Below are 5572 nucleotides of genomic sequence, written 5' to 3' on the forward strand. Positions count from 1 at the left end.
TCCACCCCTCCCATGTGCCTTCTCACTCTACGCAGATAGGAGTTTCCTTTTGCGTCCAAGAAATGCCAAAATCTCAACGCGAAAGAGGGTGCCAATTAAGTGTGAGCACCACCATACCATACGTACACTCCTCCACAATAAAACACAAAGAGGGAGCTCTTGTTCAAGATTGGGTCATTTCACATATCTTGTATGTATGCCTTGTTTAACTGGAGATTGCGTGCGTGTCATCAGGGCAAGTGGTTCCTCAACCTGAAAAATTCTCAACTTGAATATTCTAGTTGAGGACAAGTGAATAAATCTGACTAGTTTTTGTTGCTTAGAAACTTACAGTTCAAGATCGGGTGATCTACCATTTTCTTTTACTAATATTCTTGTGTGATTTCCGTATGCATCATTCTGATGCAGAGGCCGGGGAATCCCCCCTTTTTGAAAAAAAGAATAAGCCGCCGGACTGGCAGGACTTCATCGGCATCATCACCCTGCTGGTTATCAACTCCACCATCAGTTTCATCGAGGAGAACAATGCCGGCAACGCTCATGGCCCGTCTCGCGCCCAAAGCCAAGGTCCTGTCATTTGCGCCACCTACCACTCTATATATGCTGCGCTTCAGTATGCCTGCATGTCTGATTTTCAGTTGAGGTGTCCCAACCCACAGAGCCCATTCACAAGTCTGAATTTTTCTGTCATGTTCAGATTCTCCGTGACGGCCGGTGGACCATCCTCGTGCCAGGGGACGTCATCACCATCAAGCTCGGAGACATTATACGCCTCCTCGAGGGAGACCCTCTCAAGATTGATCAGGTCCTTCCCTTTCCACTCTTGTTGACTTGCTAACACTATCACTGCTTTTGAGGCTTCTCCTCATAACATAATTTCTCTTCTCTTGTGTTGTAGTCTGCCCTGACTGGAGATGGAGAATCATTGCCGGCCACCAAAGGCCCCGGCCGGTGATGGCGTCTACTCCGGTTCGACGGTCAAACAAGGTGAGATCGAAGCCGTCGTGTTCACACCTTCTTCGGAAAGGCTGCGCACCTTGTTGACTCCACTAACCGAGTGGGCCATTTTCAGAAGGCAAGGCTGAAGCCATCACCTTCTTCACCTAGCTAATGTCTCTGTTTTCTTGATTGGGCTATCGACATAGCTAACCACGGTATGATTTTTTTTTCAGGGAGCTATCACAAAGAGAATGACTGCAATCGAGGAGATGGCGGGCATGGATGTCCTTTGCAGTGACAAAACTGGGACTTTGACTCTCAATAAGCTTACTGTGGACAGACTTGTTGGGATTCATATATCGAGGTGATTCTCATGGCTGCTAGAGCGTCTCGAACAGAAAACCAAGATGCTATCGATACTGCAATTGTTGGGATGCTAGCTGATCCGAAAGAGGTACTGTGCCATACTTTGTCGATGCGCTGGCAGATGATTTTACCTCGTTTATATGATGAAATTACTGTCTGCCCATACGTTCACGCAGGCACGTGCTGGTATTCAAGAAGTTCATTTTCTGCCATTCAATCCTACTGACAAGAGAACGGCGCTGACATACATTGACGCTGATGGCAAAATGCACCGTGTTAGTAAGGGTGCACCTGAGCAGGTACCACAAGAATTAACTGTTTTCATATATGATTGATATCCCAGCATTATATTACCTTATGGAAGGACATATTATACTCATGATTGTCATGAACCCAATGAAATGAATTGACTGCAGATTCTTCACCTCGCTCACAACACATCGGAGATAGAGCGGATGGTTTTGCTGGCGTCTTCCCTGGTATGGGTTTTTATGAATTACTCCCTCTGTCCCATAATATAAGAACGTTTTTGATACTATGCTAGTGTTAAAAACGTTCTTATATTTTGGGACGGAGGGAGTAAATTACAGCACTGCAAAAACTGGGAGTTGGGAGAGCGAACATTGATCGAGTGATTGCTTTTTCTCCAGAGCACAAGTATGAGATTGTGAAACGCCTGCAAACGCTTACATTTAACAGCTTGGATTCAGGTATGCTACTTGCCCTCATCTGGAAATTCGACTTTCCACCGTTCATGGTCCTGATCATAGCGATTCTAAATGATGGTACGATCCCTCTACCTCCCTGCTCTGTTTCAGAACAGAAGTAGAATCAGAAAGTATAAATATTTAAACTTGTTTAACTATTTGTCGTGAACTTGTGGTCAATAGGTACCATCATGACTATATCAAAGGAAAGGATCGGGTAAAACCATCTCCATTACCCGACAGCTGGAAGCTGGCTGAGATTTTCACAACTGGAGTTATCCTTGGTGGATGCTCCTACTTGGCAATAATGACGGTCATCTTCTTCTGGGCTGCGTACAAGACAAACTTTTTCCCGGTAAGGAGCACTCTGCTGCTTAAGTGAACAAAAAATATATTTTTGTGAATCTTAGGGCAATTGCTGTGTCCAAGGCAAACTTCTGATAACTCTCCTACTTTTATGATCTCTACTTCAACTTACCGACGCTTACAACTTAATAAAATTTCAGATATTGTTTCATGTCGAAATTAAAGCCTCGAGAAGACAGCTCAGGACGATATCCAAAAGCCTGCGGCTGCGATTTACCTCCAAGTCAGCACCATCAGCCAAGCTCTCATCTTTGTCACCAGGTCACGCAGCTGGTCATTTGCCGAGCGTCCTGGGTTTCTACTGGTCTTTGCATTCTTGGTTGCGCATGCAGCTGGTCTGCTCCTAACTCCCTGTCCCTCTTATAAACTGCTTCAGGAGAAAAGCACATCAAGCTAAAAATTCTTCCCATTTAATATTTACAGATTGCTACACTGATCGCGGTGTATGCTGACTGGCGGTTCACTCAGATCAAAGGCATCGGGTGGGGCTCTACAATATCATCACATACCTCCCGCTCGATATCATCAAGTTCCTCATCCGATACACTCTGAGCGGCAAAGCATGGGATCTCGTCATCGATCAAAGGGTAATAATAACATGTGTGCTGCACAACTGTCTTGGCCCACTACGCCTGTCAGACCATGTACCATGCATGACTCACTAATGTTCATCTTTCTGTAGATTGCGTTCACAAGGAAGAAAGACTTCGGCAAGGAGGAGAGGGAGCTCAAGTGGGCACACGCTCTGAGGACCCTCCATATGCATGGGCTGCAGCCACCGGATGCCAAGATGTTCTCGGAGAAGGGGGGCTACAATGAGCTGATCGAATCACATGGCTGAAGAGGCCAAGAGGAGGGCCGAGATTGCAAGGTACGTAGGACCAATCAATCAATCATAGCCCTTCCTGGCATATAATTTCCCCTGGTCGCTTATCGGTCCAGCTGTCCCTCCTTTCCCTCCTCATTGGCTCATTATTACTCATGAATTCATCTCTGGACATCCATGTGTCTTCTCTGATATCAGTAGGCATGCATGCAGGCAATAGTGACATAAGCAGTTGTGTTTGTCGACAACGACGTGAAACTAACTACGCTGTCATGGTTGCTACAGGTTGAGGGAGCTTCATACTCTCAAAGGGCACGTGGAGTCCGTCGTCAAGCTGAAGGGTCTCGATATCGAGACAATCCAGCAATCCTACACGGTCTGATGATCTGAGCTGTCCAGGAGAAAAAAAGGGGAAATCCCTAATTTATTGGTTACCGTCATGAGTTTAAGCTGTGAACTTTACTACTGTAATCGTCCGCGTAGTACTCGAGACATATCTACTGTAGTTTAAGCTTGCCGGTTGGTGATATAGTTTCGCGCCACCTAAGTAATGGTGTTGCTGTTTTTTCTTCTTCTTCGTTTTTCTGTTTTCAGATAGTATGTATATTATGTTTTTCTCTCTTCATTTTAAGCTCGTTACCGACATGTGGATAAATCGGGTATGGTGGTCTGTTTGTGGGGGCAAGGTAGGGTTAGCATGTGAGCTTCATTCAGTGCATGGCAATGAAATGCTTCCTAACTGGGGTCTGGTTTCAGATCTGTAGCTGTGGTTTGGCTCAAATATATTTGCCTGCCATGCTTCTGTGACAGATGCAGCCAAAGTGCTTCATGGACCTCATGGTAGGTATCTTTCACGCTGTAGACTGTAAAATGTTTCTAGTTCATCCAAGGAGATGTCGATCACATAACATTTGATTTTTGACTCGAAATAAGCCGCACTGAGTTTGTGCGGATGCTTCTCTTTTGAGAATCCATTTGCTTCGTCGATTTCCTAGTGAATTTTGTAGGAACATTTTAGGCGAATGAACACCAACATACCAATCCCACACAAGTCGAACTAATTTACAAGGTTTTGAAGAGTCACATGAGCTTCTCGCCGCACCAGGTGAGAACTTAGAGCAACTCTAGCAGACAGCCAATACTAAAAATAAACGCTGAAATAGGTTGAGACGAGCATTTTAGAAGACTAGCTACCAAAAGGGCTACCCTCGAGAACTGTAGCGTCATGAACAGCAGAAACAATTGATATTTACTAAGATTATTCCATCCATGTACTACAAAAAAAATCTAGTTACACATGGTCATATGCCTGGACTAGTTTGTTTCTTACTCATGATATCGCTTGGAACTGCAAGAAGTTTTCTCTCAAGTGCAATTTTCTCTTCCTTCATATCTGCAGCCCTAATATTTTACAAAGGGGATATTGATTGCTGTATATTTTGCTTGATCAGAGTAAATTTCAGATGTCGTGCAGTTAAAAAACAATGACAGATGTGATGCAAGAGCACTAACACTTCACACCGGAGAAAACACCGGAAACAATTCAAACTCGGGACTTGCAGAAATAAGGATCTCGAGATTTACCATGAGACGAAGCTGTATCACTTAAGGATGCAAATTTGGAACCTTTAGGGTAACTAATGAACTAAATATTTAGAATTCACATTACTTTTGAAAATTTAGTATGAACCAAGTAGGGTCAGAGGGTACCCTAAAGGTTTCAGATTTGCATCTGTAGAATCTCTAACGGTTCATCAAGCATACCCTACACAAGATAAAACACAGTAAAACAAGAATCAACCTCACCTTCTCAATGTTAACACTGAGCAAAGCTTTGCAATAAAGAACCAGAAAGAAACTAAACTATTAGATACACCAGTTTGCAAGATGGATTAAAATTCAATGTTATAAAAAAATTTCGACAAGCGGTTTGGCAGCCACAGCCAGCAACCATCTTTGATGATCCATTCAGCAACATGTTCGGTAAGGCCATTGATGCAGGAAACTTGATGCTAATAAATGTACATCATGCAGCCAAACATCCACCCAAAACAGGGCAACATGAAAACTAAAAGCAGAGCCATGGATATGATATGAATAATCAATTAACAAGTTTCTTGTGCGTGCGTTCGGCAGAGGAGAAACACAAGAGATGCTGCTGCTCAATTCGTCGCCGTCGCATAAATAGCTCAGCGTGGGAGCTTTGAGTAGCATGCCACATAATAATGGCAGTCCAAGTCAAAGTACAAGTGTGAAAAATAACTCCTTAGCAGCCTGTGACCATCTTTGATCTGACAGGGTTTCCCGGTGTTAATGCCGTACGACAAAAGCTTCTTGGGCCGCTTATCCAGGAGCAGGAGAACCTCTC

General features: G+C 44.0%; 1 pseudogene across 1 annotated transcript; it reads left to right on the top strand.

Annotated features, from left to right (window-relative positions):
* Positions 1-374: 374 nt before the first annotated feature.
* LOC125546434 (plasma membrane ATPase 1-like) lies at positions 375-3959 on the top strand (annotated as a pseudogene). The gene is made up of 12 exons (XR_015599238.1): positions 375-567; positions 698-805; positions 899-1075; positions 1173-1393; positions 1482-1604; positions 1722-1784; positions 2005-2015; positions 2196-2367; positions 2519-2713; positions 2802-2965; positions 3061-3249; positions 3490-3959. The product of XR_015599238.1 is annotated as a plasma membrane ATPase 1-like (transcript).
* The last annotated feature ends 1613 nt before the right edge of the window (positions 3960-5572 follow it).

This window comes from Triticum urartu, chromosome 3A (assembly GCF_056163025.1).
Source record: "Triticum urartu cultivar PI428250 chromosome 3A, HENAU_Tu73, whole genome shotgun sequence".
NCBI lineage: Eukaryota > Viridiplantae > Streptophyta > Magnoliopsida > Poales > Poaceae > Triticum > Triticum urartu.